Raw genomic sequence first — 13,998 nt, forward strand, 5'->3', positions numbered from 1 at the left:
TCTCCCACTGCCCCTGCTTGTGTTCCCTCTCTCACTGTGTCTCTCTGTGTCAAATAAAATCTTTATAAAAAAAAAAAAAAAGAATTAACTTGAAGGATGCCTGGGTGGCTCAGTTGGTTGAGTTGGGTGGCTCAATTTGGGCTCAGGTCATGATCTCAAGGTCCTGAGATTGAGTCCCGCATCGGTTCTGTGCTTGGCGAGGAGTCGGCTTGTGCCTCTCCTTCTGCTCCTTCTCTCTCTCTCTCTAATAAATAATCTGAAAGGAAGGGAGAAAGAAAAGAAAAAGAAAGAGAAAGAAAGAGAGAAGGAAAGAAATTGGGGCATCGGGCGCCTGGGTGGCTCAGTTGGTTAAGCGACTGCCTTCGGCTCAGGTCATGATCCTGGAGTCCCGGGATCGAGTCCCGGGATCGAGTCCCGCATCGGGCTCCCTGCTCAGCAGGGAGTCTGCTTCTCCCTCTGACCCTCTTCCCTCTTGTGCTCTCTCTCATTCTCTCTCTCAAATAAATAAATAAAAAATCTTTAAAAAAAAAAAAAAGGGGGGCGCCTGGGTGGCTCAGTTGGTTAAGCAACTGCCTTCGGCTCAGGTCATGATCCCAGAGTCCTGGGATCGAGCCCCGCATCAGGCTCCCTGCTCAGCCAGAAGCCTGCTTCTCCCTCTCCCACTCCCCCTGCTTGTGTTCCCTCTCACGCTGTCTCTCTCTCTCTCTCTCTCTCTGTCAAATGAATAAATAAATAAATAAATAAAATCTTTAAAAAAAAAAAAGAAATTGGGCCATCTGGCGGGCTCAGTCAGTGGAGCATGTGACTCTTGATCTTGGGGTTGTAAATTTGAGCCTCACATTGGGTGTAGATGATGAGGGAGCAGAAGGTAAACTGAGGACAAAGCATAAGCTGACACCCCACAACCACCCCCCCTCCACGCCCTCACCCCTCTCCTGGGTGGGATAGGTGAGACATTCCTCCAGGAAATTCCCAAGGGTCTTAATGTTAATACTTTGTTAGAGGGAAAAACAACTTTAGCTTGCCAATAGCCCAGCCTCCAGTATCTTCTTTAGCATGTGAGTCTTCTTTAGCATATAAAAGTCCTTTTGGACATCTCCCTTTTTCCTTACCTCCCCCAACTCCCAAGTATATCATCAGCCATTCCTTACAACCCCAGTGCCATAGCTCTTTCTGCCCAGGGGTTCTGTTCCCATGCTTTAGTAAAATCACCTTTTTGTACCAAAGCCATCTCAAGAATTCTTTCTTGGCCATGGGCTCCGGACCTCACTAACATTCCAAAACTACATCATAGAGATTACTTAAAAATAAACCCAGGTGCCCTGAGTATGGCTGTGTGCTAAGAACTTTTTGAAGCGGAAGAGCTAGGTCCTTGTCTCACGGAGTCGAAGAATCAATCTCACAAAGGAGAGTGAGCAGAGCGATAGAAATTTATTAAGTAGGGGCACCTGGTTGGCTCAGTCGGTTAAGCGTCTGCCTTCGGCTCAGGTCATGATCCCAGGGTCCTGGGATCGAGCCCCACATCGGGCTCCCTGCTCAGAGAGAGCCTGCTTCTCCCTCTCCCTCTGCCGCTCCCCCTGCTTGTGTGCGTTCTCTCTCTGTGTCAAAATCTTAAAAAAGAAAAAATTATTAAGCAAGCATACAGAGAAAAAGTCTCAGGAGTGAGGGGGGTTCTGGACAGGGTTGCCAACGGGAGCCTCCACTGGTAGTCTTTTATTTAGAACTGACCACGGAGCTTATGTCCTTATCAGTCTTGTGATATCTTGGCTGGAGTAAGGACTGGTGATAACATCTTTAATGGCTTACTTCTTTTTTTAGGGTCTGATTATTCTTTGTTAGTCACAGGTGACCATGATAAAAAAGATACACACACACACAGACCTAGGGCAGGGTGGTCTGGTTTGTTCCCTTATCTCTGGTTTTCATACATCCCCGCATTTTTGGGATTTCTGTGAGCCTGATCGCAGAGCCCCTTATCTATATCTCCCTACCTAGCTCCGCCTGTCCCTTACTCATTTTCACCAAGTACAGGATAATTTGATTGATATGATATGAGATTGGATAGGATTTAAATATATGTTAAGTGTCTATGGTAGTGTTATTTATACTTGTCTGGTCATTGCAAACTTAGTAGACTAAAAAACAATAATCATTTATTTTGCTCACAGATAGGCAATTTGGTCAAGGCTCAATGGCACAGCTTGTCTGCACCACATGACATAAGCTGGGGCAGCTCAAAATCAAGGCCAGGGCCTGGAATCTGAAGTCTTGTTCATTCACATGTCTGGCAGTTGATCCTAGACTTCAGCTGGGACTGTGAGCTGGAATACCTTTAGGTGGCCCTCCATGTGGAGGCTTCCTCACTGCCTGGCAGCTATGTTCCAAAAGTGAGCACTCCCAAGAAATTTCCAAGAGGACAAGGTGTAGCTGGGGCACAGGGGTACAAGAGCACCTGGCTCCAGGGCTCCCAAACAAACAAGGTTCGCCCACTCGCCACTCACCAAATCCTAAGGCAGAGAAATGAGTGGTGGTGAACCAAGAAAGGAATTTTCTTCAGTGAAGCCAACACTAGGTATGTGCAGGTGGACAGTGAAGGTCAGGTCAATCATTGCCTTGAAATCAATCACCAGCAGGGTCATGCTGGCTCAGGGCAGTCCTTATTGCTTGAGGGGGTAGTTTCAGTTTCTGTCAGGGGATGCTCTGCCCATAGGGTCCTTTGCCTGAGTGAAGAAATAAGCTCTGAAAGGAGAACCTATTTAGAAAATTTGACGTCAACATGGGGGTAGTTGAAGTGGAGCAGTTATATTGACTTCCATGGCCTAATCTCAGAAGTCACATAGGATCATTTCAACTATTTGTTGAAGCAGTCCAAAAAAACATCACATTTATGGGGAAAGTACATAGACTACTAAATGGGTGAAGTGACAGTTATATTGTAAGGAGAGCATGTGGAATGAGAGATATTATAGTCATTTAAGGAAAATAAAATCTGCTATAATGCCATTTTACTTTTGTCCAAAAGAAAAAGAAAAAAAACTCCACCAAAAGGCCCCATTTTAGATCCTTTTTTCCTGGAATTAAACCTGAAAAAGTGGGGGAAAAAATTAAGGGGCACCTAGGTGGCTCAGTCGGTTAAATGTCTGCCTTCAGCTCAGGTCATGATCCTGGAGCCCAGCCCTATGTTGGGCTCCCTGCCCCTCCCTGTCCCTCTGCCTGCCACTCCACCTGCTTGTGCTCTGTCTGTCAAATAAAGAAATAAAATCTTAAAAAAAAAATTAATTGGAGTCCGCTCCAGTTACTTACCATGTATAGGTGTTATGTGTTTATGAGCTGGTCAATATTAATACCAGACAACAATCAGGTACACAGCCATAGCTGAAGGCAGGTGGTAGGACTACCAACCTACGTTTATGTGCTAGCTAATTAAAAAAAAAAAATTTTTTTTAAGATTTTATTTATCCGATAGTGACAGACAGAGTGAAAGAGGGAACACAAGCAGGGGGAGTGGGAGAGGGAGAAGCAGGCTTCCTGCGGAGCGGGGAGCTCGATGCAGGGCTCCATCCCAGGACCCTGGGATCATGACCTGAGCCGAAGGCAGACGCTTAATGACTGAGCCACCCAGGCACCCCTAGACTAGCTAATTTTTACCCCCAAATTTCTGGAACTACAGTAAAAGGTAATGATGATGCAGGCTGGCTGAGTCTGAGAACCCAGAGGGATTCCCACAGGACCAGCCAGGAGGATCCTTGGCTTCGTGCGGGATGGAAATCAAACACAAGCGGAGAGGAATTGAGAGCAGAGTTTATTGAAGATATATAGAGAGAAGATACAAGTAGAATTTCTGGGAGACTCCCGAAGAGAGAGAGAGTCTTGTCTTTGATTGAGGTCTTTTTTGTTGTTGTTGTTGTTGTTTTTTAAGATTTTTTTTTATTTATTTACTTATTGAGAGAGAGAATGGTAGAGAGAGAGCATGAGAGGGAAAGGGTCAGAGGGAGAAGCAGACTCCCCACTGAGCAGGGAGCCCGATGTGGGACTCGGTCCCGGGACTCCAGGATCATGACCTGAGCCGAAGGCAGCTGCCCAACCGAGCCACCCAGGCGCCCTGTTTTTGTTTTTTAATTAAGAATGGTGGTCGGCTGTATGTATCCTCCCAGCCATACCAGGCCCTGGGCAAAACAAGGATGAGTGCTCAAGTGTCCTCCATAAGTCACTTATGCCCTGGGTGCCTGGGTGGTTCAGTCATTAAGCGTCTGCCTTCGGCTTGGGTCATGATCCCGAGGTCCTGGGGGATCAAGTCCCGCATCAGGCTCCCTGCTCAGCGGGAAGCCTGCTTCTCCCTCGGCCACTTCCCCTGCTTGTGTTCCTGCTCTTGCTCAGTCTCTCTTCATCAAAAAAATAAATAAAATCTTAAAAAAAAAAAAGTCACTTATGCCCTGGAGCTAGGGGTATTGGCATCAAGGTGTAAGGAAACAGTGGTCTTGGAAAACTTTCATGATGACCTCACCCAGTCACCTTAGATGCTTTCTATTGTGCTGGAAGTCTCCAAAGTAATCATTAACTCCTTGACCTTTACAAGGAGGAAGTACAGTAAGTCATTGTGTGAGGCGGGGTGCAGGTCCTAGTGAGAATAGAGGCAGCAAGGGGCACCTGGGTGGTGCAGTCTGTTGGGCGTCTGACTCCTGGTGTTAGCTCAGGTTGTGATCACAGCATCATGTGAGTCTGCTAGGGTTCTCTCTCCCTCTCTCTTTGCCTGCCCACCCCCACCCCTCACCCCACTCCCCCACCCCAACCCTGCTCATGCATACTCTCTCTTAAATAAATAATTCTAAAAAACAAAAGGCAGGGGCGCCTGGGTGGCTCTGTCGAGCATCTGCATTCTGCTTGGATCATGATCCCAGGGTCCTGGGGTGGAGCCCCACGTTGGGCTCCTTGCTCAGCAGGAAGCCTGCTTCTCCCTCTCCCTGTTGTTCCTGCTTTCTCTCTCTCTCAAATAAATAAATAACATCTTTAAAAAAAAAAAGAGTAGCGGTAGCAAAACAAAGCAGCCTTTTATGGGGTCCTTCAGTTTCCCTGTCTCAATGGGAAATGGAGTAGAAAATAAGCAACCTCTGGCTCTTAGAAAATGCTGTTACAAGTAACATTTCTCTCCCATAATGAATAGTATAAGAAGGCATTCTCCCAATTTAAAAAAGGACCATTTTCTTATTGAAATAATAAACATGATGATAGGGTTCTCAAGGCAGAGTGGGAACAAAAAGAGGGAGTGTCTTTCTCTGGAGATTAAGGACTCCCAGGGAGGTCCTACTCAGTCTTTCAGGTCTGCCTTCTTCACTCTCCACAGCATTTAAAAGAGCTACTCTTCTTATGCCAGTAATTCACTCATTTAACAAAGGTTAATCCCTGTGTGCTGGGAAGGCAGGAATACAGTAGCGTGGAATAGAACAGATTCTCATAGCTTTCTCCAATCACCTCTCTTAATCATATACCTACTGGGATTTGCTTAGGTATTTTCCTAATTGTAACCATGGGAAAATAGATATGATGGTTAATTTTGTGTGTCAACTTGACGAAGCCACTTGGGTTGCACAGATATTTGGCCACACACTATTCTGGGTTTTTCTATGAAGGTACTTCTGGATGAGATTAACATTTGAATCTGCAGGCTGACTAAAGAAGACTCCCTTCCTTACTAGGGGCAGGTTTCATCCAATTAGTTAAAGTCTGACTAAAACAAAAAGGTAATAGGTAATTTTTAAAAACCCTATTATCGGGGGCGCCTGGGTGGCTCAGTTGGTTGGGCGACTGCCTTCGGCTCGGGTCAGGATCCTGGAGTCCCGGGATCGAGTCCCGCATCGGGCTCCCTGCTCAGCGGGGAGTCTGCTTCTCCCTCTGACCCTCTTCCCTCTCGTGCTGTCTCTCATTCTCTCTCTCTCAAATAAATAAATAAAATCTTTAAAAAAAATAAAAACCCTATTATCGGGCGCCTGGGTGGCTCACATGGTTGGGCGTCTGCCTTTGGCTTGTGTCGTGGCCCCAGGATCCTGGGATCATGTCCCGAGTCGGGAGTCGGGCTCCCTGCTCAGCGGGGAGACTGCTTCCCACTTCCCCTGCTTGGGCTCTCTCTCTCTCTCTCTCTGTGTGTCAAATAAATAAATAAAATCTTAAAAAAAAAAAACTATTACCTTCTCTGTGTTTTCCTCTTATACTACTGTGGTGTAGTGATAGGCAAAATTTCCATATAGGTGCTAATATCAAGTCTTTCAATATTTCTAGAATATAATAGGATTCATCTATGTTCAAAAGAAGTCCCAGATTCCAGCTTTCTTGGGCATTTATTAAAGAGCAGGAGGGGGGTGCCTGGGTGGCTCAGTAGATTCTGTGTCTGCCTTCGGCTCAGGTCACGGTCCCAGGGTCCTGGGATCGAGCCCTACGTTGGGCTCCCTGCTCCGCGGGAAGCCTGCTTCTCCCTCTCCCGCTCCCCCTGCTTGTGTTCCCTCTCTGTTGTGTCTCTCTCTGTCAAATAAATAAATAAAATCTTAAAGAAAAAAAAAAAGAGCAGGAGGGGGCTTGGGTAGGGGGAAGAAGAAATGGAATAGGATTTACGATAATTTTAAAGCCCAAGGTGGGGCAGTGAAGAGGAGCCTCTGGGTTTTATTTCTCCCTTCCTTCTTTCCTTTCTTCATTGAGCGCCTCCTCTTTCCTGTCCCCTACATCACACCCTCACATGCTCCTGTGTGGCCTCTCGCTAAAGGCGAAGAGAGGAGAAAAGCTGGAGAAATGGGAGTATTTTGCATTGGTAAGCCCAAGAAGCATGTTGAGGGAAGATGGGTCCTGATGGCCCCGGTTACCTATCTGGAACAAGCCTTTTATAGGCTATTTCTATGCCTAAAAGACACATAATGCAGATTTATTATGTAGCTATTATTAGCGTTCAACAATATGTTGTTCTTTTCTGCCAGATACACAGAAGACTTTTTCTCAGATGCCCTTGCAAGTGGGCAGGGTCATGTGATGATTATGACTAACGATATGTGGGCAAAAGTGACAAATCATTTCTGGGCTGTGGCAGTGTAAAGCTGTTTGCAATTCTCAAGTCTCTCTGCTGCCCCGATCACTGCACTAGTGGAAGACGCCTTGGGTTGAACTGGAAGAGCTAAAACATGGACTCAGAAGTAGACTATGTTTCTGAGTCACCATAGTGGATTGGGGTAGGAGGAGGGAAGTCCTGGTGAGCCACCCAGACCCACGACAAATTTTGTATGAGCAAGAAATAAACCTTGATTTTACTAAACAAGATTTTTGGAGCTACTCATTATCACAGCATAAGCCAGACAATCCGGCCGGATATAATTTTGAAAACTGGGGCCTGCATGTTTCGGAAAGCACAGACTTGTGCTTGTTTCGGCAGCACATATACCAGAGTTGGAATGATACAGAGAAGATTAGCATGGCCCCTGCACAAGGATGACGTGCACATTCGTGAAGCGTCCCATATCTCTCACACACACACACACACACACACACACACACACACACTTGACTTTATTTCTAGGGAATGGAAGGTATTGAGTTAGGACCTTTAAAAATCTTTGTGTATACTGGTAGTGGCAGTAGGCTATCCCAGGTCCTTGTAAAATAAAAATAGTGGCTGATAATAAAACCTCTGGGTATCTCTGAATAGAACTATTGGTCTTTTTCATGTCCAAAAACATACTGGTCTCTGATAAATTTATGTCATTTATTTATTTATTATTTATTTATTTATTTTTTTAAAGATTTTATTTATTTATTTGAGAGAGAGAGAATGAGAGAGAGAGAGTACGAGAGGGAAGAGGGTCAGAGGGAGAAGCAGACTCCCTGCTGAGCAGGGAGCTCGATGTGGGACTCGATCCCGGGACTCCAGGATCATGACCTGAGCCGAAGGCAGTCGCTTAACCAACTGAGCCACCCAGGCGCCCAATTTATGTCATTTAAATGGCTTTTTTGGAGACTACTTAAGCTTAGTATAAGTGATCACCTATTTCTTTTTTTCCCAGAAACCAGATTGGCTCTTTACATCGGCAAACCTACCAACTCCCTCAAGATAAAAGATTCTAGTATAGTGGGGACAAAGGGGACGGCAATGAATGTTGGAGTCAGTTGCACCCGGGTTTGAACGCCTGCTCCGCCGATTCCATCTGTGACACTGGGCAGTTACATGACCTCTCTAAGTTTAGTTTCCTCCTCTACCAAATAGGGGTAAAAATGCCTATTTGGGGGGCATCTGGCTGGCTTGATCTCCAGGTCTTAAGTTCAAGCCCAACACTGGGTATAGAGATTTACTTTAAAAAAAAATGCCGATTTGGTAAGGTTATTTTGAGGACAATAATGTCAAAATAATGAAAACCTCTAGGGGCGCCTGGGTGGCTCAGTCGTTAAGCGTCTGCCTTCGGTCATGGTCCCAGGTCCTGGGATGGAGCCCCGCGTATTGGGCTCCCTGCTCCGCGGGAGGCCTGCTTCTCCCTCCCCCACTCCCCCGCCTCTCCCTCCCCCACTCCCCCGCCTCTCCCCCCCCCCTCCCTCCCCCACTCCCCCTGCTTGCACCCCCACCCTCGCTGTGTCTCTCTCTGTCAAATAAATAAATAAAACCTTAAAAAAATAAAAAGGTAACTGTATAAAATCCATTTCTGTTTATTTACACTTTTTTTTAAGTTCTCCAGGTGATTCTTTTTGTTTTGTTTTTTTTTAAAGATTTTATTTATTTCAAAGAGAGCGAGAGAGCACAAGCAGGGGGAGCAGTAGAGGGAGAGGGAGAGGCAGGCTCCCCGCGGAGCAGAGAGCCCAATGCAGGGCTCCATCCCCGGACCCTGGGATCATGACCTGAGCCGAAGGCAGACGCTTAGCCATCTAAGCCACCCAGGCGCCCCTCTGTTTATTTACACTTAAAGAAAACAAATATCAAAGGAGGAAAATGTTTCACCTTTCAACAAAGAATTCTCTGTATATTTATTTTATTTTTATTTTTATTTTTTTAAAGATTTTATTCATTTATTTGAGAGACAGAGAATGAGAGATAGAAAGCACGAGAGGGAAGAGGGTCAGAGGGAGAAGCAGACTCCCTGCTGAGCAGGGAGCCCGATGTGGGACTCCATCCCGGGACTCCAGGATCATGACCTGAGCCGAAGGCAGTCGCTTAACCAACTGAGCCACCCAGGCGCCCTCTCTGTATATTTAAATAAAATACTACCTAACAAGCCTTGTATTTCAAAAAAATAGTTAGAACTACTTAATTTGCAATTAGCAAAGGACAACATGGCTTTTGGAAAATTTTACTTGAAGATTTAGAAGTCCATTATTTAGCCTTTACATTATTGGGCTCAATATGTTTACCTTGTCATTCTTAGTTTTTACTATGCTAAATTACCATCAAATCAATAATCTGTTTAAAAGATACTAACGCAGTCTTCTCATGTATTCCAAATTATCTCAATATGTGGATTGGGAAATGGTTTCCTTCTGATATGAATCTATAAATATATCTCCTAATACAGTTCCCCAATTTGTAATAGTCCTTGCACCTATGAATTGCTCTTAAATTCATCAGGAATATTTAGGAGGTGTTGGGGCACCTGAGTGGCTCTGTCATTAATCTGCCTTCGGCTCAGGTCATGATCCCAGGGTCCTGGGATGGAGCCCTGCATCCGGCTCCCTGCTCTGCTGGAAGCCTGCTTCTCCCTCCCCCACTCCCCCTGCTTGTGTTCCCTCTCTTGCTATGTTGCTCCATCAAATAAAGTAAAAAAAAAAAAAAAAAAAAAGAATTTTTAGGAAGTGCAAGGTTTAATACTCCCCTCCCCCAGGTAGCCTCAATAGTCTTAACATATGAGCACATAAACACAGTGGTCATAAAACAACATGACTAGTTTTTTTAATAGCAAATATGCCAAAATTAAAATACCACAAGTATTATCACCTTTAAAGTAATCACTTTGGGAAGTTATTTAGTTGTTGAAGAATATCATGATTTCTCAACATCTTTTTGTGACTCCAACATTTTTTTGTGACTTCAGAAGCTGGTACATTCTTTTCTATATCCTTGATCATAACAAATACGTCCTTTAAGAATAAATTTGAGGGGTGCCTGGGTGGCTCAGTCATTAAGTGTCTGCCTTCAGCTCAGGTCATGATCCCAGGGTCCTGGGATCGAGCCCCGCGCCGGGCTCCCCGCTCGGCGGGAAGCCTGCTTCTCCCTCTCACACTCCCCCTGCTTGTGTTCCCTCTCTGGCTGGCTCTCTCTCTGTCAAATAAATAAATAAAATCTTAAAAAAAAAAGAGAGAGAATAAATGTGATTTTTTTTTTTGGAAAGATTCAAAAGTTACTTAGGACCAATTCTGATGAATTAAGTGATCAAGATAGTAGTATCTTCTTTGCTAAAAGATGAGATATAATTATAAGATACTATTACTCATAGTCTGACTTGGAATGAATGGCAGAACTTTGGAATAAAAATATAAACTCATTTCAGAATTTATCTTTTTAAAACTTATTCCAGAATTTAAAGGATAAGATTCATTTGGGTATGTACATGTGTAAATACACACAAATACCCACTATGTGCTGCAAAAGCCATTATTTTTTATTTCATACTTTCTTCAGCAGCAGCTCTATTACCTCTCCTGCTTCTGGCTGCCAGGCCACAAAGCAGTAAGAACACATCAGTGCCTTTATCTCCTGGATGGAGAGGAGAAAGAAGGCAGAGCAGAAAATGTATTCAAAGAAGTAATGGCTGAAAAATTCCTGTATTTGGCAAAAATCTAGAGATTCGAGAAGTTTAGTGACTTCTTTAATAGGATAAATTCAATGAAATCCACACAAGACCAATCATAGTCCTAGTCAAATTTCCAGACACTAAAAAAACAAAAACAAAAACAAAACCCTGAAAGTAGCCAAAGAGAAATACCACATTACCTGTAGGGTAAAAACAATAGATTTCCATTGAAACCATGTGGGCCAGAAGGAAGTGGCAAAACAGTTTTCAAGTGTTGAAAGAAAAGAACTGTTGACCCAGAACTCTCCATCCAGGGAAAATAACCTTCAGGAATGAAGGGAAAGGGGATTGTGGTTTTTAAGATTTGGAGTACAACAGCCAATCTGGGAGTGTTTCCTTGGTAAGTTGGAGGTAAACAGTAAGATCAGGAGATGTACTTTGGGGAAGCAGGGAGTTCATGGGAGAGTAGAAACTCTTCCTTGGGGATTTGATCTAAGGGTTATAGAGGGGTTGGAGAATAAGAAAATCTTGGGGTATCCTGAAAAGTTCTTAGTAAGCCCCACTTATCAGTCTGGATGCTCCAAGGGCTCGGAAGTTATCTCCCAGGGGCCACTTAAGGGACAGTCTTTCCTTTGCAAGGTACAGTTTGTACATCACAAGCCTGCTGAGCTGACCCTTTATTTGACATACAGCAACCAAATGCAATGTGTGGACTTTGTTTATATCTGAAAAAAGCCACTGTAAAACAAAACAAAACAACAACTTTTGTCTTCTAACAGCTTATTAAGGTATAATTGACATACAATAAATTGCATATACTCAAACTGTACTGTTTGATAAAATTTGATATATGCATACACCTGTGAAACCATCACCACAATCATTCCAATTTTAGTATACATGCTGCCAAAGAAAGCATACCAACACCACAATCAAAATTATGACCATATTCTTCAGCCCCAAGAGTTTCTTCTCATCCCTCTGGAATCCCTCCCTCTGGCTTCTCCCTGTTGTCCCTAAACCAGCTGATCACTTATCTTCTAAGGTTGTATTATTTAGAATTTTATATAAATGGAATCATATAAAAAAATAAAAGGAACACTACAGTATGTACTCTTTTGTCTGGCTTCTTTCGGCATAATTATTTTGAGATTCATCTATTTTATTATTCCATGGATAGTGTATTTCTTTTTATTGCTGAATAGTATTCCATTGTATGGATATATCTCAATTTATTTTTACCTCAATTTTTCCATTACCTGATGACAAGCATTTTGGATTCTTTCCACTTTGGGAATTAAAGTGCCATGAACATTCATATACATTACTTTCATTACTCTGGGTTAAATACCTAAGAGTGGAATAGCTGTGTCATATGGTAGGTATATATTTAACTTTTTTTAAACTAAAACTGCATGATAGAATCTTAATGTAAAACCTAAAACCATAGAACTTCTAGAAGAAAACATAGGGAAAAATCTTTGTGAACTTGGGTTAGGCAAAAATTTCTTGGATATCACAACAAAACATGATTCATAGAAGAAGAAACTGAGGAACGAATTTCTTCAAATTAACAACTATATGCAGGGAGGGGAGACTTAAAAAAAATAAGAAGAACTATGTTCTTTGTGAAACACTGTTCAGAGAATGAAAAGGCAGGATGCCTGGTGGCTCAGATGGTTAAATGGCTGCCTTTGGCTCAGGTCATGATGTCAGGGTCCTGGGATCAAGTCCCATATCGGGCTCCTTGCTCGGCAGAGAGCCTTCTCTCTCTGCTTGCCTCTCCCCTGCTTGTGCTCTCTCTCTCTCATAAATAAATAAAATATTTTTTTTTTAAAGATTTTATTTATTTATTTGACAGAGAGAGACACAGCGAGAGAGGGAACACAAGCAGGGGGAGTGGGAGAGGGAGAAGCAGGCTTCCCACGGAGCAGGGAGCCCGATGTGGGGCTCAATCCCAGGACCCCGGGATCATGACCCGAGCCAAAGGCAGACGCCTAACAACTGAGCCACCCAGGTGCCCCAGTAAATAAAATCTTAAAAAAAAAAAGTGAATGAAAAGGCAAGCCACAGGCTGGGAGAAAATCTTTGTAAATCACACATCTGATAAAGGATTTACTTCCAGAATACATAAGGGATTCTCAAAACTTAATGATAAGAAAACAATTAATTCAATTTTTTAAAGGGGCAGAAGATTTGAATAAACCAAAAATATACGAATGCCAAATAACCACATAAAAACATGTTCAACATCATTAATCATTAGGAAAATATAAATTAAGACCCAGTGAAGGATTACTACACATCTATTATGGTGTTTAAAATATAAAGGACTGGGTCACATGGGTGGATCAGTTGGTTAAGCATCTGCCTTCAGCTCAGGTCATGATCCTGGGTCCTGGGATCAAGCCCCACACCGGGCTTCCTGCTCATCGGGGAGCTTGCTTCTCCTTCTCCTTCTCCCCCTGCTTGTGCTCTCTCTCTCAAATAAATGAATGAAATTTAAAAATATATGTGTATATATATATATAAAAGACTGACAATACCAATTACTAGTAAGGATATAGAATACCTAGAATTCTCATAAACTGGTGGGAATATAAAATGGTACAACCTCTTTGGCAAACAGTTTGTTTCTTTTATTGTGAAATTTTGACTTTGAAATATCTTCAAACTTACATAAAAGTTACAAGAATCATCCAAAGAACTTTCATACACCTTCAACTAAATTCCCCAATAGTCAACATTCTATATTTGACTTAATCATAATCCCTCCCTACATTTTCTGAATTATTTGGGAGCTAATTGCATATTCCTATTACCCCTTAAGACTGCAGTGGAAATTTCCTACGGACAAGGACATTTTTCTAAAATGAGCACAGTACAACCATTAAAGTCAGGAAATGAACACTGATACAATACTGTCATCTAGTCCACAGACACCACCCCCTTCAAATCTTGCTGATTGTTTCAATTATGTCACTTATAGGTCCATCACCCAGTACAGATTTTAATTTAGACAAACTGAGGATTTTGAATATAGATGGGTATTAAATGATGTTAAACAATTGCTACATTTTTTTTTTAAGATTTTATTTATTTATTTGACAGAGAGAGACACAGTGAGAGAGGGAACACAAGCAGGGGGAGTGGGAGAGGGAGAAGCAGGCTTCCCGCGGAGTGGGGAGCCCGATGTGGGGCTCGATCCCAGGATCCTGGGATCATGACCTGAGCTGAAGGCAGACGCTTAACG

At 43.2% G+C, this 13,998-nt stretch overlaps 1 non-coding gene across 1 annotated transcript; it reads left to right on the top strand.

The window, feature by feature from the left end:
* The first annotated feature begins 7,392 nt into the window (after window positions 1-7,392).
* On the top strand, window positions 7,393-7,499 carry LOC112833501 (U6 spliceosomal RNA). Its single transcript, XR_003210652.1, has one exon. It is a non-coding gene; the product is annotated as a U6 spliceosomal RNA (small nuclear RNA).
* Window positions 7,500-13,998: the final 6,499 nt, after the last annotated feature.

The sequence above is a fragment of the Callorhinus ursinus genome, unplaced genomic scaffold (genome assembly GCF_003265705.2).
Source record: "Callorhinus ursinus isolate GAN/ISIS: 27379988/994484 unplaced genomic scaffold, GSC_fseal_2.0 scaffold25, whole genome shotgun sequence".
Taxonomy (NCBI): domain Eukaryota; kingdom Metazoa; phylum Chordata; class Mammalia; order Carnivora; family Otariidae; genus Callorhinus; species Callorhinus ursinus.